Genomic DNA, 21,904 nt, shown 5'->3' on the forward strand with positions numbered 1-21,904 from the left:
TGCCACCCCACCCCCTGCACACACCACGTGGGCCTGCACATACGCCGCCCCATACACACCTGTGCTCTCCCACGCCCCTCCTGCCTCCAGCACCTTCTACCTGGCAGGAGGCCAAGGAGGGGAGGAGGAGCCGTGTTCTTGGTCCTGCTGGCAAGACGGTCTTTCTGGCCAGCTGTCCTAGTCTTCGAGCAAGCCCATCCCAATGTGTCTCTGAGCAGAACCCTCCAGAAAGAAGCCGGGAAGAAGTAAGCCCTCTGCTTCCATAGGGGACGATCCTCTGGATGGGCCTGGCGAGTCACATCTCCTGGTGGGACATTTGCTAATGGGGTCGTGACAGTCACCATCAGATGCGTATGGCCTCGGAGGAGGTGCCCGGGATCACACAGGTCCTTCTTCAGACACGGTGAGCCCCGAGTGGGCGGACGAGGGGGGGCAAGGTGAGTTGGCCTGGGTGGGGGCTCTGGGTTAGGAGGAGGACCTTGTCTCTCTTGCCTCTAAAGGGCTCACTGGGGCCCCGAGCCAGCCTCAGCAGCATGGTCATTTCCACACTCTGGCCCTTTATGGACCCCAGAACTCCTAGAGAGGGTGATATAATGGGGGGAAGGTGCCATTATTTGGGGCCCCTATAAGGCTTAGGCCTTTCCCCCAGAAGACCCCAGTTTTATCTCAGTGGGGGAAGGAACGGGGTCTGAGGGTAAGAAAAGGGAGCTGTGTGACTTTGGGCAAGTCCCTTGACCTCTCTTGCCTCGGTTTCTTTGTCTGTAAAATGAGATAATAACGGCCCCTCCCTCATGGGGTTGTTGTAAGCACCCTGTACTGCAGGTCAAGGTCCCAGCACACAGAGGAGCCCAACAAACGTGGGCTGCAGTGATTAGGGCCAGTGTGCAGTCTCCAGCTGCCTGACCTTGAGGAAGTCATCTCTGCACCCCCCCTGCCCCCCTCCCCGCCCTTATCCACAGCCCAAAATGAGGATCATTCCGACAGCGGCACCACAGGTCCCTGGGAAGATGAAACGGGATTGTGAGTGATTAAAAACAGCCCAGGATGTCTGATGTGGATCCAAACACCAAAGTCAGCGCGTCGCGCTGTCTATTCCTAGCCGGTCTCCGCGGCTCCCCCTCCCGCCCCACCCGTCCAGTGTCTGCTCCGTCAGGGGTCCCCCAGCCCCTCCAGCTGCCTGCTGATGAGCCTCAGGCTTCAGTAATGAGGCCGCTCCATCACCGAATGTGCTGGAACGGCCTTTGGAGGCGCTCGGAGGGACGGGTGGGGGAGGAGGGAGGAGACAGGGGAGCCTGGCTCCCCTTCAGCCTGGCAGCTTCCAGAATCAGTCGCCTCAGTCCTGAGCGATCATCAAAGGGGAGTGAGGGGCACCCCCCCCCCCACTCCGCCACCTGCTGTGAAAGTCCCCTTGCCCATGAAATGTAGGACCTGAAGATACGTCTGGGCCCCATCCCAGAAGCTGCTCACTGGTCTCCCCAACTTTTAGGCTGACCTCTCCCCATTGAATCCCTGTCTTGCCCCAGACTGACCCCCAAACCGCCGCCGGTGTCACTGTCTTTTGCTGGACCCTCTGGGGCCAGTGATTCTCCTGCTGCTCGTGTCTGGGCCCCAGGGGCTGCCATGGTCTCCTCACCACCAGGCCTTCCCACAGCTGTTCCTTTGACTCCACTGCCCTCTCTGGGCTCCCGCTGCCCCTCCAGTTTCTCCAGGCGGGCTCTACTCTGTGCTATAAGCCCCAGTTCTCTTCTCCGTCCCCCGCGTGGGACCGAAAGCCCCTCAGGCCTTTGCGTCTGGCTCAGTCACCACTGTTTCCCCAAAAGGCAAGGTGCAGCCTAGTACCTCAGCCAGCATGTACTGAGTGCTGACTGTGTGCCAGGGACTCTGTTCAGCACTTACGCTACAGAGCTGTATCAGTTAACCTTCAAGGTCATTGTCAAGGACATACTGGGGACGAGACAGCATCGGGGCTGGGAGCACCCACTTGAAGGCCAAGCCTGCTGGATTTGAACCCAGTTCTGCATTTGCTGCTTGGGTAAATGTCTGTGGAGTTAGATGAGCTCTCTGTCCCCTTAGCTTCCTCATGTAGGGTGGAGTGAATAATGGCAGCCCCTGCCCCTAGGGATTTAGAGAGTGAATATACAGAAAGGGCTTAAAACAATGTCTGGCCCAGTATAAGCGCTGGCTGTTAAGTACTGTCCACATTTTACAGACCAAGAAACCGAGAGAAAAGGAAAGTCACTTGCCCAGGGTCTCGGCGATGAGGTGGAAGAATTAGGATGTGAATCTAAGATTGTTCTGGCCCCAAAGTACTCTCCTTAACTAAGCCTCGGGACCTTCGCCCTAGTGAGCCTCAGTTTCCCCATCTGTAAGTTTAAGGGCCTGGAGTGGGTGATGCCTAGGGTTCCAGTGTAAAACTCGTGGCCTCCACGACTCTCTGCGGAGCTTCAGAGTTGAAGCACACTTCAAAAATCATGGGCTCCCTTGTACATTGGAGCCCAATCTCGTCGACAGGCCCTGAAGGACACGCGAGGTATCTGGCAGGCAGTGGCTGGCAGGGTGGCCTGAGTGACGTGAGCCGGATTGAGCAGGTAAGGTTTTGGGGGAGACACTTCCGCAGACACTCCCAGTGTTGGAGTGCACTTGGCCCCAAGTGAGACCTGCCACAACAAGTCACAGGTGGTAGGCGCACAAACACCATCTGGTTCTTTAAAAAAAATTTTTTTAATGTTTATTTATTTTTGAGAGAGAGAGAGAGAGAGAGAGAGAGACAGAGCTTGCATGGGGGAGGGGCAGAGGAAGAGGGAGACACAGAATCCCAAGCAGGCTTCAGGTTCTGAGCTGTCAGCACACAGCCTGACACGGGGCTCGAACCCACGAACTGTGTGATCATGACCTGAGCCCAAGTCGGACGCTCAACCGACTGGACCACCCAGGAGCCCCCAACTGCTTTTGCAGGAGCCAGCTGAGAGCATTCCCCATAGAGCTCTAGCTGTCTGTGCAGATCCTGTGCTCTGCAGAGGCCTTGGGAGGGGTGAAATCTCCTAGCTGAGAAGGGTAGAAACTATTTTCTGATGCTTTAAACACCCTGCCCCATATTTACCCCCTATACCCTTCTGTAGATAAATTCATTCCCAAATCCACCCACCCCTTAACTTCCTCCCTTAACCTAACTCAGCCTCCCAACCCCCATGCAATGCCATGTCTCATCCAGCGTTTCAATAGCCTCTGCCCTGGGCACCATTGCAACCCCCGCAGATCATAGTAGACAGAGAAGACCTCCCTACGACTCAAGTCAGATCCTACCTCTTACTCATCCACGGAACTCTTTAATGGCTTCTCACCTTCCTCCACTGGCCTACAAAGACCTACCTGATCTATTTCCTTGCTTCCCTCCACAGTCACTGGGCTCCTTGCTGCTCTGGGAATACATCAAACCCACACCCGCAACAGGGCTGTGTCACTCGATGCTCCCTGTGCCAGGGGGGCTCGGAGTTTCACCTGCTTGGCTCTGTTGTTGTGTCTTTCTGGTCTCAGCCTAAATGTCACCACCTCAGAGTGGGCTTTCCTGAACTCCTATCTAAAGGAGTCCTCTGTGCACCAATCCCTGTGTTCTTAATATAGCCCATCACTTCCTTTTCAAGCTCTGTGTTATTTATGGAAGACACAGAAGTGAGCAGGACCTGTCCCTGTCCTTGGACACTTGTGACTCTATTGATAAGGTGAAAGGATTGGAACTGATATTAGTTGATGACTTTCTCTCTGTCTCTCTGGGTCTGTCTCTGTCTCTCTCTGTCTCTCTGTCTCTCTGTCTCTCTGTCTCTCTCTCTCTCACACAGACACACACACACAGAAATGCAACTGATGGTACCACCCAGGAAACACATAGGTTGCCATGGAAATAGGTAATGAGTTGGTGGGACTGACCTACTGTGAGTTAGGGAGGACTTCTCTGTTTCTAAGAGTAACATTAAAAACTCTAAAGGATGGGACTTCTGTTTCCTCCAAGTGGGAGAATTCTCAGTCCTCCCAGGTCTTTCCATTTATAACTAAAAAATCCTGGACATAATGCAACACCAAGTACAGGAAGACCCCAAAAGACAGAAAGAAGATAGACTGTCTAGGGAGTTTAGAAGTTGAGGAATGATGTGGTGGTGAGTTCCCTGGGTTTTCTTATTGCCTCCCATATATCCTGACAGTGCTGCTGAAGCCTGCAATCCAGAATCACTAACAGATACAGATTAAAAGAGCTCCAAGAAAAACCTATCATTCTAGTCAAAGGATAAGGTAAAGGGTGGCCTAATAACAGAAAACCTTTTTGTCAAAATCTGCCTCTACCAGCCAAAAAGCAACAGAAAACCTGTTCTCCTCCCAGTCTCCCTGCTCTGCATTTTCAGGGAGCTAATGTTCCATTCCACTCTCCCCCACCATGTGTAAGCAGGCCTGGTCCCCCTGCCAGGATGGGGTCAGATGGGTGTAGCCATGAGCTAAGCCTCCACTCCCACCTGGCATCAATGAGACTTACTTGGTGATGGAAGGTGGTGCTATTAACATTTGATGTTTCTGTCCAACATCCAACTGGTATCTGCAGGCCCTAGAGGGAAGCTGAGTCTCTATGCCAGACTGCCAGCAGTGAGGCAGAATGAAGTGGCAGGAAGCAGGGCTAGTTGACACTCTACCTTCTTCTCCCCCCTGCCCCCCGCCTAGTGTCAACAGGGTCCAGTGGGGAAGCTCAGCTTCTATTTCCACCCTGTAGTAACAAAGTAGTGTGAGTCAGCCCTCAGCTTCCTCCATCCCTGGTGTCAGTAGGGCACAGTGGGAAGCTGAGTCTAATGTCCCCATTCAGAAAAAACAAGGGAGTAGAGTTGGTGCCCTATTTTTGCAGGCATGCTGGGCGGGAGCTGGGCACACACAGCCATCTGGCCTCTTGCTACAAACTGCTAGAAAAAAAAAAGAAGAAAAAAAGATTAAATAGAATTCAGAGTCTTATAAAACGTTCGGGATACAATAAAAGAAGAATCACTCATCATAGCAAGAACCAGGGAAATCACAACCTGTATGAGAAAGAAAATCAATAAGTGGCAACCCTGAGATGAATCAAATGTTGGAATGATCTGACAGGGACTTTAAAGCAGCCATCATAAAAATGATTCAATAAGCAATTATAAATTGTCTGAAAACAAATGAAAAAAACACATCAGCCAAAAGTAGAAGTTATAAAAAATAACCAAATGGAAATTATAGTACTAAAATATAAAATGACAAAAAAAAAACCACACAAAAACTTCAGTAGATGGCTCAACAGTAGAATGGACATGGTAGATGACAGACTCAGCGACCTTGAGTGTAGATCAATAGAATTTACTCAATCTGAACAAGAGAGAGAAAACAGACTAAAAAAATGAACAGGGTTTCAGAGACCCATGAGACATTAGCAAAAGAACTAACAGTGATGTCATTGGAATCTCAGAAGGAGAGGAGAGAGAGTGGGACTGAAAATGTATTTGAAGATATAATTATGGCTAAAAACTTCTAAATGTAGTGAAAGACATACACCTACAGATTCAAGAAGCTGAGTGAGCACCAAACAGGATAAGCCCAAAGAAAATGATGTGAAATTGATGCCAGGTCACATCATAATTAAATGTTCAAAAGCTAAAGACAATCAAAAATCTTGAAGGTAGCCGGGAAGAAACTACATGTTACTTATAAGGTACATCAGTCTGAATGCCAGTGGATGACTCTTGAAATTGTTGAGGCTCCAGTTAAGTGGCATGACAGTTTTTAAGTACTGAGGAAAAAGAAATATCAACCATGAATTCTGTATGTGGTGAAAATATTCTTCAAGAATTAAGGTGCAAATAAAGATTTTTTTTTTTTTTTGCTAGCAAATGTATCCTTAAAGAATGGCTAAAAGAAGTAGTCTAAATAGAAAGGAAATGATAACAGAAGGCTTGGAACTTCAGAAAGGAATGAACACTATTAGAATGGATGGGGTAAATAGAATAGATAATCCCTTTTCTTATGAGTTTAGAAAATCATATTTGGTGGTGGAAGCAAAAATTGAAAACCATCAAATGTGGTAACCAGTGTGTGTAAAGGAAGTGTTTAAGACTAGCTTAAAGTGTGGAGGGATCTAAAATGGAAGTAAGATGTCCATATTTAACTTGAAGTATTTAAGACTAGTTTAAAGTATGGAAGGATCTAAATGGAAGTAAGGTGTCTGTATATAACTTGCAGTGTCTATATTTATATTGCAGTAAATATCAATACCAGTAGAGTGCAATAAATTATGTGTGTAGAATACTTAACACTAAACTAAGAAAACTCTACAAAATGAGATATTCAAAAGTACTATGTGATTATCAACATGGAATTCAGAAAATATGTTCAGGTAACCCAGAGGAATAAAAGAAGAGAGATACAAAGAAATGAGAAGCAAATAAAACAAAATAAAAATGGCAGACTTAAGCCCTAACTTATCAGTAATTAAATGTAAATGGTTTAAATACGTCAATGAAAAGACAGAGATTGGTAGAGTGGCTCAAAAACAAAACAGAACAAGCAAAAACTCAGAAGAACACATGATGTGTTGTTCAACAATGCGTTGTACACAAGTAACTCACTTGGAATACAACAACATAAATAGGTTGTAATTAAAAGATATATAAAAAATGTTAATTAAAAACCAGGAAGAGCCATAGTAATATCAGATAGAGTAGACAAGAGCATTACTAGAAAGAAAGAGGGGTATTACTTAATAATTAAAGGGTCAGTCCACCAAGAAGACATAAGAGTCTTAAAGATATATGTACCAAATAATAGAACCTCAAAATACATGAAACAAAAATGGATAAAGGTGAAAGAAGAAATAGGCAAATCCAAAATTATAGCTGGGAAACTTCAAGGCCACACTCTTGGCAACTGATATAACTATTAGAAAATCAGTAAAGATATCGAAGAACAGGATGACATAATCAAAAGGACCTAATTGACAGTTACAGAAGGCTTTATCCAAAACACACATTTGTTTTTAAGTGCTCATGGAAAATTCTCCAAGATAGTTGATATCCTGTGCCACAATAATAATCAAAATAAACAAGTCAGTGGATGTGTTTAACAGCTGAATAGAGGGCACAGAGAAATGAGCCAATCAACCTGAAGACAGAACAAAAATTACCCAATCTGAACAGCAAAGACATAATGTACTTGTAGAAGAAAAAGAGCAAATCCTCAGGGACATATGGGACTATAATGAAAGATCTAACATTTGTGTCATCAGAGTCCCAGAAGGAGGAGAGAAGGGAGGACCTGGAAAACTCAAAGAAACAATGGCCAAAAACTCCCCCAATCTGGCAAAAGACATAAACCCATGGATTCAAGAAGCTGAGCGAATCTGAAATAGGAAAATCCAAAGAAATACACACCAAGACATGTCATTGTCAAGCTTCTAAAAATTAAAAACAAGGTCTAAAAATTAAAAACAAAGAAAATATCTTGAAAGCAGTGAGAGAGAATCAACACCTTGTGTACAAGGTGAAATATTAGGATGACAGGTTATTTCTCATCAGAAACCATGGAGGCTGCAAGGAAGTGGCACAACGTATCTCCGTGCTGAAAGACAAGAACTGTCAACAGCGATCCTGTATTCAGTGAAAATATCCTTCACACATGAAAAGGAAACCAAAACATACTCAAATGAAGGAAAACTAAGATAATTTGTTGTCAGAAGATCCGCCCTAAATGAATGGCTAAAAAATTGTCTAAATGGCAAAGAAACAATAAAGGATTCTCGAAACATCAGGAAGAAGAACAAACATAAGCAAAGAGATGGGTAAATACAGTAGACTTTTCTTTCCCTCTTAAGTTTTCTAAATTGTGTTTTATGGTTGAACCACACTGTCTGGTGTGGTTCTAAATGTCGGTAGATGAGATAGTTAAGCCATTTATATTGTAAGTGGGGGAGGGTAAAGGGAGGTAAGTTTTCTCCATTCCACTCAAAGTGGTTAAATGATGACATCAGGAGAACAGATAAGTTATGTGGTTATAACGTAACACCCAGAACAGACACTAAAGGAGCTATACAAAGAGATAGACGCCCACACAATACAGCTAAATACAAATTGAAGTCTGAAAATATTCAAGAAGTCGGCAGGAAGGCAGGCGAAGGAAATAAGGGGTATTGGTCTGTAATGTTCTTTCTGTGGGCTGCCAGTTTTTTGTTCAGGGTAGAGGCGTGGCTGGTTGAAAGTAACACTGAAAAAAACTTCAATTTCAACTGGAAAAAAAAAATGGAGATATAACAGACCCCACGTCCTAGGGTTGACTCTGAGGCTTAAGGTAATGCATGTGAAAAAAGGCATTAATGCCTGGCACACAGAGTATATAATTTGCCTTTGATAAATGATCACTATAATTTTTGTTTAATAACATAGTCTCCCTTTCTAATTCAAGGTCACCCTGGACTGTAGTCTGAATCAACTTATTTTTTTTTGTAGTTATACAAAAAAAATTATAGTTATAGTTATAACTATAGTTACATATTTGATGATATATACCAATATACCTATATACAGGTGGGGACGAATCAAAGCCCAATAATTAAATAAATGAAGTCATTAGATCTATATCTCTTCTTTGCTCTGGTTTGTGCCAGGATGGCCTCACATTCTGGTAGGCCCTCTCCTCCAGATGGTTCCGCAGTGGAGACCATGCTCTCACCCCATAGTGTCTCCAAGTCCACAGAAAGTCCCAGGTTTCAGCCTCATTGATTTGGATTGTGTCACATGCCCATTTCTGAAACGATCACTGTCACCGGGGGATGCAAACACCCTTCAGCCTGGGTGTGGAGTGATTTCTAAAGGACCCCAGGGACCAGAGGGCTGCCCAGGGGTCCCTCCAGGAGCATCAGGAGGCTATAATCAGAGGTGAGGTCTGGATGCCGGGTGAGCAGAATCACTGGATGTTACTGATGACGTGCCATAACAAAGTGGATGGTGGCTTAGACAACAGAAGTTTGTTGTCTCCTGGTTCCAGAGGCTAGAACTTTAAGGTCAAGGTGTCAGCTGGACTGGGGTCCTTGTGAGGACTGTGAGGACGAATCTGTTCCATGCCTCTGCCCTAGCTTCTGGCGATTGCTGCCGATTTTTGGTGTCCCTTGGAGCAAAGAAGCATCACCCCCGTCTCTGTCTTCATATTTATGTGTCCTTTTCCCCTGGGTGGCATATCGGTGCCCAAATCCCCCTTTTTATTGGGATACTAGTCGTATGGAATTAGGACCCACCCTAATGACCTCCTTGTAACTCGGTACCCCTGTAAGGTACTTTGCTCTCCAAAGGAGGTCACGTTCTGAAGTACTGGGGGGATGACTTCAACATATGAATTTTTGGAGCACACAGTTCCACCCATCACATGTGTAGAAGCTGGTACACATGTAGTCCTTCTTTCCGGGGCCAGCGCACCCATCAGCAGTGATGAGCACCGACCTCAGTTGAAGACAGGTGACGGTGCCACTCACCTTGAAAAGGCTGAGGTCCCACTCTCCCCCCTTGGTGACCTCCAGCTAATGACCGGCTGACTCAGGGTACAGAAGGGCTGGCTCAGTCCCCGAGGGGCACAGCCGCGTGGTGGCGGATGTGCTCAGGGCTCCTGGTACGCTCAGGCGGAGGCTGGACTCCAGCTGAACCCACACCCCTCCCCTGCTCCCCTCCCGAGGAGTCGCCCCCCAGAAGCCACTTGCCTGTGGGTCCCCCTCTCACTCTGCTTCTAGGGATCCCCACCTGCATTGGATCCACATCTGGAACAGCCTTGCCCTGGGCCCCCCGCCACGTTCTTGCCTGTGCGGGGCCGAGTCCGAAAGGGACCATCTCGTCACACCCAGAGGAAGGCGAGGGCCGGCATCTTGGGGACTTCCAAACCCCAACTCCCACCCCCACCTCTTCCCAATTCTCCCCACGTCTGCTGTAGGTCCCCCTGCCGCCCACCCTCTCCACGTTAATTCCCGCGTCTTCTCAGATCTCACTTTGATTAATGGAACAAGTCCCAGGAAAAAGAAAGCCAGCATGTCCCCAGGGCCGTCACGGTCTACTGTCAAGGTGCTTTCTAGCCAATATTTTTGTTTTCTTGCTTTGTATATAGATAAAGAATTAACCTAACAAATATACACTTCTCTCTTTCTGTAGGCGTCAGGAGCCTCTTTGTCCCACAGTGAATTGGGGAAGAGATTTCTATCAAGGGTCTGTCTTTGCAATTACAGCTCACTGATGGATTTGCAAGGGAGGGAAGGTGGCGAAGTCCTGCTAGAGGGTGTTTTCGCATTTCTCCTCTTTTGATTGCGCGGGTATGTCCTGGCCCAGAGCTCTGTGAACAGTGAGGGGAAAATCCTGACACCCATCTGTTCTAGGTGCAATTGATGTGGGAGAAGACAGGCATCGGGAGGGGGCGTCTGTGCCAGGACGACAAGCCTCCCCCCTCTTGGGAGCCGCTCCTGGAGGACTGACTCCGCCACTGGAGCCCAGCGCTCTGCTCACTGGACGGTCGGGATGTAGTCCCTGGGGATTTAGGTCAGGGCAGCCTTGGTCCTCTATTGAGCCACTGTTTCTTGGGCACCTACATGTGCTAGGGCTTTACGTGGATTTTCTAGCAAACTTCACAGCGATCGTATTACGGACCCACTGTGCCGACAGAGGGGAGCCGAGTCTCACAGATGTGCGCAGGCAATGGGGTAGCAGGGAACATTTGCAGATGTGTTACATGGTGACTCAGAGATGTGCGGGGTTTGCCAAGGCATCTGAGCTGGAGCCGGCATCGGAAGCCGGGCCTGTTATCTCCAGATTTCCTGCTGTGTCCACTCCCTCTTTGCTGCCATCTTGCAGCTCATTCTAGGCCTCAGTTTCTCTATCTGTGAAATGGGCCCCAGAGACAGGACACGATGAGTGCGCAAGCCGTCTTAGGCTTTGGGGTGGTGTTTTTGGAACAGGTGGTCTTAGGCTTTGGGGTGGGCCTGGAATGGCTGACTTGAGGCTGGTGTCGAGGGGTCTGGCACCAGGGACCTCTGTGGTATGGGGACAAGGGGCATCCACGTCCAGCACCGGGAGTAGGGCTCAGACCTGGTCAGACAGCTGGTTTTGTCCCTGTCACTTGACCCCTTCAGCCCTTCCTCCCAAAGCCTCCCAGGGAGGCAGTGACCTTTCATGGGGGCAAATGCGTCTGCAGTCTCCCCAGGAAAGACCATCCTCCCTTCTCTCGCTTGGCCACCCTCTGCGTCCCTGACTCTGGCATGTCTGTGTGACGGCCCGTCTGCTTGTCCTGGCCTCGCTATGCTCAGAGGCTTTGCCGGTCAAGGGCACGGCCCAGACCTGACTGCTGGGGGGCTGAGCAGGGCTCAGGGGGCTGGGGGCTGAGCAGGAACTCAGGTGGGCTGGGGGCTGAGCAGGAACACTGAGGGGCATCTTCCTGTCCCCTTCCTTCTTGTTCCTCTTTGCAAATGGCTGAGTCTTTTGTCCCCAAATCAGGATATAAGTGCTTTGGAGCCAAAAAGATCTATCGCGTGGTGGGAGAAGGAGGATATGAGACACCCAAGCAGAGGTGTCTGAGAGGCCCCCAAAACAGGTGCCATGAAGAGAACATGAAATCCACAATCCAAGGATCTGGGGGTGAGTCCCGGGACCCTCCCTGATGGGCTGCATAACTTGGGGCACCTGACTGCCCCTCTGGGTCTCAGTTTGCTCACCTAGGAAATGGGGAGAACGTTTCCCACCTCTCTGGGGCATGCAGCCTGAAACGAGACACCAGGGGTAGGACGAGGTGTCGCTGGGGCTCAGGACAGAAACCCCATCTTTGCCGGGGTTTAGGCTCAGGTGACCCTCGGCCACCAGTCTCCCACCAGGGCTTTGAGGAGGGGACAGCACCTCCTCCAGGTCAAGAACTGTCCTCTCCTCCCTTGTGGGAAACCTCCCAACAGGTCAGAATGTGTCCCCTCCCGTGGTCCCCTCAGGTTAGCAGGGCCTGAAGTGGCTCCTTCCTGTCTGTCTCCTCCTGTAAAGTGCGGGTGGCTGCCCTACTCAGTGACAGAGCCGGGGAGCGTGGGGTCTGCAGGGGAATGGTGTAGAGAGCATCGGGGGAGGCAGGGCAGGTGGCGGGAAGGATGCGCCAGCACCCCATATGGGGTGGGAGAGCAGCGTGGGGGTGGCACGTGAGAGAGTGCCAACTGTCCCAGAAGCCCGTGTGGCCGGTCGTCGGTGCTGGGCCTGGGACCTGGCTCCATGCAGGTGCGGGATTTCACACTCCGGGAAGGTCAAGGTTGGAGAAGACCCTGGCGGTGCCCAGCTGCTCCCTCTCTGGGGACTCCCTAGTGTAGGCTCTGCTGTCCCCCAGCCCCTGGGATTCCCGGACCCGGGTGCAGGGATCCTAAGTCTGCGAATGGGCAGGAGCCTTGGAACCTGCATTTTAAGCCGAGCCCGGGAGGTTCCGAGAGGCCACCCTGCCTCTGCCCAGGCCTGGGTGCGAGACCAGCTCCAGAGCCCAGCACGGGGGACGCTGGGGCAGCCCCTCCCCTTCTCCGAGGCTCCCTGACCGTCTGTGGGGTGGGGGTTGGCCTCCAGCCTCCCCAGGTGTCCACTCACGGCTCCGTGACCGGCTGCCACAGGACGCGCCTCGGCCTGGGCTAGACACGCAGTGGACACGTCATTGGTGTGAGCGTCCCTGACCCTCCAGTGCCATCATCTGCCCTAAGGTGCCCCATGGGAGAGTATGGCTGCAGGTGAATTATTTCCCAGTTTGAACTCAACTCTGCTTCCCAGCTCTGCTCTGTACCCATGCCCAGCACCTAGCACTGTCTGGCTCAAAACAGGTGCTCAGTAAACACGCTTGGTGAATAAATCAATTTGTAATATCTGGGGCCACACATAACACACCGCCTCCCTCTGCTACCCACAGACCATCAGCTGAACCAATAGTAAATAAAATATTCAATAACATAAAACTTCTGATCGCTGACACATATTGAGTGCTTTGTGAGCTAAGCATTGTTATTCTTCACCATGACTTGGGGACATAGGTTCTAGTCTCTCCCAGTTTACAGGTGGGGAAAAACGAGGCTCAGGGAGGAGGAAGGGAATTGCAGAGGAAAGAGGAACTGGGACTTGAACCCAGGCCTGCTGGCCCTACATGAGCCCTGGTGCTTCTCTTTCTGCGGGTGTTGCTGGTGCTGTGCACTGGGACTTCCTGTGGCTTGACCACACCCCCTCTGGGAGGGGGGGCCCGGGGCAGATGGCCCACCTTCGCTTCCCCCACTCGTGCAGCCCCCACTCCAGCCTGGAGGCTTGTCTGTCTGTTCTTCAACCCATCACAGTTGCCTTGTTGGGCTGGGGATGCGACTGCCTTTCTAGAAGGTTCTGTTTCCTTTTTTTGGTTGCCAAATTTTCCTTTGCAGTTTCCTGTCTTCATTTTTGGCAGGACCCTTTGAACATGAACAGAAGGCACCTCCTGGCTTCTCTCCCTGGGGTGGCGCAGAGCTGGGGATTCTGCTTTTGGGTGCCTGGGGCTTTCTTTAGAAGAGAGGAGGGGCATGTGGTGAGCACCCCCAAGTGCATCCCATTCTCAGGGGCCACTGGGGCCTTTGCAGCCTTTTGATCCCTTCCTCATGGGGCCCTGGTCAGCCGAGCCCCCTCCAGCCGCCACGGGGCTCCCTTTGCCGAGGCCCAGGCCGGGGCAGCAGGCAGGGGCGGGGCCACCCGGGCAGAAGGAGAAACTCCTCGGCGGTCCTGGGCGGGGCTGGGGGAGGCCACGCCCTGTCCACCCGCCCAGATCCACCTCCTCCCCGCCCCTCCCGGCCTCTCCTGCAACAGCCCTGGTGTCTCCCAGGGAGGGGCATCTGCTCCGGGTGAGTCAGAGACAGGACGACTAGGACGGACGAGAGGTGCCTGGAAGAACGTTTTATATTTACCAGTCGTGTGTTTATTTTAATGAGCATTAGGGGGAAAAACCCCACAGGCAATTAGTGCACTGGACCTTTGGTTTCATGGTTAGAGTCCTCCTCCCTTTCCTGTGGGGATATGTTCCAAGACGGCCAGGGGACGCCCGAAACCGTGAATAGTACTGAACCCCACATATACTATGTTTTTTCCTATATGTACACACCTATGATAAACGTACATTTACAAAGTAAGCACAAGACGAAATTAACAACGATAACTGATAGTAAACCAGAACAATTATAACGCATCTTATGTGCTGTCCTCAAGTATGCTACCATTGACCTTCTGACGATATGTCGGAATCTGAGGAATCAGAGGACCATCTGAGGGGCGCCTGGGTGGCTCAGTCGGGTGAGCATCCAACTCTTGATTTTGGCTCGGGTCACAATCGCAGGGTTGTGGGACTGAGCCCTGAATTGGACTCTGCACTGATCATGGAGACTGCTCAAGATTTTTTTTCTTTCTCTTTCTCTTTCTCTCTTTCTCTTTCTCTTTCTCTTTCTCTTTCTCTTTCTCTTTCTCTTTCTCTTTCTCTTTCTCTTTCTCTTTCTCTTTCCCTTTCCCTTTCCCTTTCCCTTTCTCTCTCTCTCTCTCTCTCTCTTTCCCTTTCCCTTTCCCTTTCTCTCTCTCTCTCTCTTTCTCTTTCTCTCTCTCTCTCTCTCTCTTTCCCTTTCCCTTTCCCTTTCCCCCCCCTCTCTCTCTTTCTCTTTCTTTTTCTTCTCTTTCTCTTTCTCCCTTTCTCTCTCTCTCTCTCTCTCTCTCTCTCTCCCTCTCCCCGGCTCACATTCTCTTAACAAAAAAGAAAGGAAGGAGGATCATCTGGCTTCCAGAGTGCAGTTGACCAAGGCTGACTGAGACCATGGATGTGGGAAGACTGCTTAGGGGCGGACAAATTGAAAAGGGAGCCTATTTCCAGTCAATCTGAAGGGGGGTGGACGGTGGAGTCGGTCAAAGCATAGAGAAGCCAGAGAAACTTTGGAGCTTTGGAGACACTGGAGGCCTGTGAGCTGCGTGTGAGATCCCTGGAGGTCCAGCTTGGCCCTGTCTGTGGCTAAGGGATCGAGGACAGGCCACTGCTCCCCTGTGTGTCCCACTCGCCTCCTCTGTCACGCGGGATGTCACGCAGCTCTCAGGGCTGTGGAGAGGGGTAAATGAGGTAAGAAAGGTGGAGTGCTGGCCCGGAGCCTGCCGTGGGGTCAGCGCCTTGCTATGGCCACGGCCGCGGGTGCTTTTATTAATGTTAGCATTAGTAGCCCTGTTATCACCAGGAGCTTATTCTAGATGTGGGGACTGATGGCTTTCATCAGGGAAGAGGTCTTGTCACCCAATGAACACAGCCCCCCCTGCCCCCCCCCAGCAGCACCCCCCCTCCAAGCAGCCCCACCAGAGGCACCCTCCTCAGGCAGGTCTGAGTGTATGTCCAGCTGGGCCACCCGCCGGGGGGCGACATGGACTCTTGGAGCCACCACGTCCTTGGTTGTGGACTGACACCAAGAGACCTACCTCACAGGGGTGTGGCTGTTAGGAACAAGAAGAATAAGCAGGTATAAGACCCCAGAGCAGTAGGGCTTCATCTCCTGAGAGATTCTGTCTTCACAGGGGGTGGAGATCTACTGGTCAGGCAGACACAGTTTGGTAAAATCTGGAGAACCATCTGAATCTGAATCAGCTCTGAGTATGACATGTGTTATACCTGACATGCTCGTCCATCCGTCTGTCCATCCATCCATCCATCCATCAGTCCATCAGTCCATCCATCCATCATCAGTCCATCTGTCCATCCATCCATCCATCCATCAGTCCATCCATCCATCCATCCATCCATCATCAGTCCCTCCGTCCATCCATCCATCCATCCATCCATCTGTCCATCCATCCATCCACCCGTCTGTCCGTCCATCCATCCGTCCGTCTATCCATCCGTCCATCAGTCCATCTGTCCATCTGTCCATCCATCTGTCCATCCATCCATCCATCCACCCATCCATCCGTCCGTCCATCCATCCGTCCATCAGTCCATCTGTCCGTCTGTCCATCCATCTGTCCATCCATCCACCCGTGTGTCCATCAGTCCGTCCATCTGTCCATCCATCCATCCACCCGTCCATCAATCCATCCATCTGTCCATCCATCCATCCATCCATCTGTCCATCCATCCATCCACCCGTCCATCTATCCATCCATCCGTCCATCCATCTGTCCATCCATCAGCCCATCCATCTGTCCATCCATCATCAGTCCATCTGTCCATCCATCCACCCGTCCGTCCATCTGTGCATCTGTCCATCCATCCATCCATCCATCATCAGTCCATCTGTCCATCCATCCACCTGTCTGTCTGTCTGTCCATCCGTCCATCCATCCATCCATCCATCCATCCAGCAAATGGCAGTTGACCAGTTATTATATGTCAACAACTGCCATGGTGCAGATGGTGCTGAACAAAACAGCCAAAGTCCTAGCTTCAAGGTGCTCCAGTGGAGCAGAGAAACCAGTGTTGAGCACACAGCACTAGGAAGTGTGAAGACATGCATGGAGAGGAGCACAGGCTGCTGTGGTGTCCCCTGCAAGAGTAGGGAAGTCTGCCTGGAGGGGGCATCTGAGCAGGGCCCTGTGGGGCCAGGAGGGGTTCCACAATAAAGGGGGGTGGGTGGGGAATGTCCAGATGGAGAGTAGCCTCCACCAGATCAGTGTCTCAGGGCCACAGAGGCTCCCCACCAGCTCAGGATATTTCTAGGGAGGCTCCTGGGACTCAGGGAGGGGACTGTCCCAAACCCCACGGCCAAGTCTGCTGGGCTCTGAGCTCTGGGGTCCCTCTGCCACAGGTGCCCAGAGACCCCAGCCTTCCTGGTGGGTGAGGAGGGGCCCCTGGGCCATCCTGGAGGACGGACCATGATCCGGCCTCCTCCAGGATTCCAGCCCCACCTGCCTGGTCTCCATTTCTTCCCTCCCCGGATCCTGTTCCTTTCCCGAGAAACCCAGCTGAACCCTCAGGGCGGCCACTGCTCAGAGCCCACGGAGAGCGCCCCGGATGAACAGTGAATGGCGAGAGACCTCCACGGCGGGGCAGGGCGAGTACATCAGGAAAAACAAACAGGACTGAAACGTAAGTGGGCTCCTGATTCCCATCCCCAAGCGGCTTGTACTGAGGGAGACGCACCAGAAAATGCCACTTAGCAAAGGCTGCGTCCCCACCGCGCGCCTCATAATCAACCCAGCAGGAAAATGACGCGAGAACAGCGATGTGTGCGTCTGTGAGCACGTCCGCCCAGGTGTTGGCCCCACCGGCTCTGTCACCTGGGGCTTCAGGACCCATTGTACCCTCTCAGCATGAGGGGACCTGGGGGGGTGGAGAGTCAGGTGAGGAGACGGGCACGTGGGGTCAGGGGCCCCCGGGGACCCACACTGAGCGCGGAGAGGACCTTGCGGGTCAGGGGCCCAGGGTCCTCCCTCTGCAGATGAGGACGCGGGCGGGCGGAGGGTCACGGAACCTTCCATTTTCACATCCGCCAGTCCTTTCACGGCACTTGTGACGCACAGGAGTGGGAATCACAGCGTCTTTCATAGACTCCAAGGCGCTTTCGGAAAACCTTTGAATCGCAGAATGTGAGCATCTGGTCCCTTTCACAGAATCCTAGAATTCTAGAATCACAGAATCAGCCGTGGACTCACAGGCCTGACGGTCCGAGAATGAAGGAATCTCTGGAGGAGATCTGGAACCCCCCTCCCCCAGCCTACTGGACCCTCGGAATCACAGAATAGGTCCAGAGGCACGTGGAGTAGAAACGGACAGCCTGAGATCAGAATCTTAGCCCAGAGAGCCATGCTGGTGTAACTCCCCCCTTCGTTACACAGGACGCTCTCCCTTCACTGCCCTGCAATAACTTGAACCCTTGTAGGGACGGGGAGCTCACCACCTGGCAGAGGAATCTGCCGGGAGATTTTTGAGCACTTCTGCTGATACTGAGCCTAAATGTACCCCCACGTGACCCGCCCACCACCCTGCACGCTTCTTGCCTCCCACTTCCCGCCATCCCGCCCCCACCAGGAGCTAAATATGGAAACTGGTGAACTTGACATCATCGCGCAAGCTGTTTCTCCTGGCCGCAGGGATGGGATCAGCCCTCGGACTGAGGGCTGTCTTCCTCCAGGGCGGAGCCTGGCACCGGGCCATGGGGATGCTCAACCCACCTCATTTCACCAAGACAGGGAGGGAAAGAGCCTGAGAACCACGGAGATGGAAGGAGAATTCGAGCGCTGGATGATGCCCGAGGTGCGGGAGGGAAGGAGGAGAGGAGCCCCTTCTCAGGGGTCAGGATGGCTCCCAGAGCCAGGGGTGCGTGGACAGGGCTGGTCTGTGTGTCGGCCGACTTGGTCCGAGTTGTGACCACTGGGGGACGTTGAATAAGTAACTCAGTGTTTCCCCATCTATAAAATGGGCTACTGAGGCCCACCCTGTGATTGGCGCCCAGGCTGCAGGGGGACTCACTGAGAGTAGTGCCCCCCCACCCCACCGCATGGCCCTGGGCACGTGGCCGGCGGGCAGAATGGGTTAGCTCCCTCCCTCCCTCGGTGCTTTGGCCTTGGGGGATGCGCGGGATTTCTCCAGATGGAGAAGACGTGGAAAGGACTCCCGGTAAAGGAAGCAGCTTGTGCAAAATCTGGAGCCGTGAGCGTGTCAGGAGGATTCGGGGAGCGGCCCGTGGTGTTCTTGTGGTGTTGGGGGGTTCTTGTGGGGTGAAGCTGCAGGCACGGCCTGGGGACAGAGGGCAGCTGCCGGCCACCTGGGACCCCATCGGCCAGGCGGGGCAGGGAAGTCGGGCAAACTAAAGCGTGTCAGGAACGATCACCAGAAAAGACAGGCTCCGCTCGCAGCCGGCACCCGGCCCTCGCCGCGCGGAACCGTCTGGGGATGAAGCCCAGCACCAGAACATTGGAGCAAGTCAGAAGGATCTGGAAAGGTTTTATCCTGACATAAAGAGCTGGATCGGATCAAGTCAGATGTCAGCTGGGGAATCAAGGAGGCCAAGTCTCCTGAGGACTCTGGGCCAAGGCACCCGCCCAGGGAAGATTCTAGAAAGCAGCCTGAGGCGCACAGAAGCTGTGTGACATGGGGCAAACTACCCAACATCTCTGGGCCCCACATCCTCCAGCGAGATGTGAAGTGGAACTTGGAGCTCCCACAGGGCAGTCACAGCGACAGAAGGAGGCCACGGGAGGCCCTCTGGCTCTGTCATCCTTTCTCGGGTCATTCGCTGCTGTGGCCTCCCTCCCTCCACCGTCCATCCCGGACCCCTGCGCTCGCTCTGTCAGCCCCGGATCTACCCTCCCGTCCGTTCTCACGTGTCCCCGCCCTGGGGGGGGACTCAGGCTCGGCTGGGACGCCCTGAAGGGGGCAGGCGGTCTAGACACCTACTCGGGGCGCTGGTTTCACAGTGTCAGAACACAGAGCACAGGTGAAGGCAAGGAGGTGCGGAGGGGGATGAACACGGACTCAGTCCGTCCCCTTGAGTCCGTCCCCTTGAGTCTGTCCCCTTGAGTCTGTCCCCTGGCCAGGACGCAGCAGCAGAAGACGGTCGAGGGGCCGGTCCCGGGCTGGTGGGCGCTGCTGAGGGCACTGACGTGGCTCCTTTCAGAATCCCTTGCTGTCCCTGTGCTCCCGGGGCTCCCGCATCCAAACACCCACTTGGCTGCACTCGTTTCTCAACGGGTTTTGTTTCGGTTTTGTTTTACGGCCGGTACTTAAGGCCGCTGGAGCCAAGGCCGAACCCAAACCCCGGTGGGTGTCCGCCTGGATTGGGCTGATTCCTCTGCTCGCCTCTCCTGCTGTAACTGAGCCCCCGCCCCCGCCCCTGCCCCGCTTTCCCAGGGAGCAGGGGGGTGGGGACGGGAGCAGGGGCCTGGGAGCCAGCAGCCTGGGTCGGATCCTGGTGCTACCTCTCACTGCCACGTGCAGACTTGGGCGGGACCCTCGCCTCCCAGTGACTCTGTCCGGGCAGCAGGGATGAGGACGCTCGTGCGGGGCTGACGTGCGGGTATCGGGGAGGGGGGACCCTGAAGCGGGTGCTCAATGCACTGAACTCATGTCACTGCTGGGAGAAGTGCTCCTGCTCGGAGCCTCAGCTCGGCTTCGCGGCCCCGGAAGAGCACGTGCTCCCGGAGAGGACAGCGCCGTGATCCCCCTAATGGATGGAGCCTGCTCCTTAATCCGGTCCTCGCCTCCGCTTCCTGTCCCCCCTTCTGTGTTTTACGCGCGACCTTTGCCAAACGCGGCCATTTCTCTTCGGGTGCGGGTGAATTCGGAAAAAAGATCGGAATTTAAACATCCTGAAAGATCCATTCTGTGTAATAATGGAGCGACCCCACAGAAAGCGCACAAATTAAGCTGGGAGCAGGGGGGCAGGGGTGGCTGGAGGCCGGGCTGGGGCCTCGGAAGGAGGGGTGAGGCTGCTTGCTGGAGAGAGGATTCACTCAAAAGCTCTGACTGGATGCAGCTTATGGTTTGCCTGCCTTTGCGGGGGAGGGGGACTGACATTTTCTGAGCACCTACTGTGTGCACCCGTGCACATGCTGGACTCCATCATCCCTCGCTCTGTCCCCCAGGTGCGGAGTTTGGGGCCCTGAGGGATGAACTGCCTTGTCCCTGGTCACTCGACTCATTGGTGGCAGGTGTGAGCCCAGGCCTGGCTGACCCGAGTCCCTGATCTTTCCCTGACCCTGTGCAGGAGGGACACGGGGATCTGTGCTTCAGGGAAGCTGGGACTCCAGGCGTCAGTGGTGGCACTTGTCGCTGATCCGAATGGGACTGAGTTAGGAGGGTCAAGTTTCAATTTGGCTGAGCAATTTCTTGTGAATTGCAGGCCCAGGCATTTGGGGAAGGCCAAAGGTGGATATGCTGGGGCCATGTCACAAGCCGCCTATCGCACAGATATTTATTGACATAACATGAAAGGTAGGGGTTCCCTGTGGCCTCAGGCAAGTTACATCACCTCTCTGAGCCTCAGTTTCCTCATCTGCACAGTAGAGGTGACCATGGTCTCTGCCTCGCAGGGCGGTGGTGAGGACTAAGCGAGGTGGCCCACGGAATGGGTGAGGACAGAGCCTGGCACGTGTTACGGGCTCAGAACATGTTCTCTACCAGCTGCTCTGGGGCAGAGCTGAGAGTGATTAGTTCTGTCTGGAAAAAAGCCTTCACCAAAGAGACGAATTGTGGGTTTTGAAGGACGAGTAGGGGGGAGGGCAGGAGGGAGGGGACACCGCAGGAACAAAGCCCTGGCAGGGTGGGGGTGGGTGAGGGCATTGGGAGCCCAGTGAAGACCCGCTTTGCCTGGAGTTTCCTGGGGGGCAGGGACGGGAGAGGTGGTGGGTGGTAAAGCTGCCGAGCAGGGAGTCATGATGGCTTGAGGCAGCCGTCAGCGGGAGCCACAGCAGGTCCTGGAGCAGTGATGCCTGTGATGTGGAGGACAGCCTTTCTGCTGATGTTGCGTGGGGGAGGTGTACCTGCTGCTCGCCCCCAAGCCCCAGGGCAGACAGGCTGGGTGAGAACCCCCCTCTGGCTCCCACACGGCCTGTGCTTCCCCATCAGATCCCACCGTGTGGTCATCGTCTGTCCCCCACGGGACGGGGGGCCTGGAGGGCCGCGATGGTGGTGTCTTGGTCCCCGCCGGCGGCGCAGGGCCTGCCTCTGTCAGCTCGGGGAGAGATGGCTCTGCGCCCGGCTCCCTAGCCGTGGGGCTCGGACGTCTCCTGACCACTCGGAGCCTCGGTGTCCTCATCTGTGAAAGGGGATGACAATCCTCGTCTCCCAGGATCACTGTGGTACAAAATGGGACACGTGCAGAGAGCACCGGGCACAGTGGTGGACACCCGCCTCCCCTGCCTCCCCGCCTCCCCCTGCCTCCCCACCTCCCCGCCTCCCTACTTCCAGCCTC

Source organism: Panthera tigris, chromosome C1 (genome assembly GCF_018350195.1).
Source record: "Panthera tigris isolate Pti1 chromosome C1, P.tigris_Pti1_mat1.1, whole genome shotgun sequence".
Lineage (NCBI taxonomy): Eukaryota > Metazoa > Chordata > Mammalia > Carnivora > Felidae > Panthera > Panthera tigris.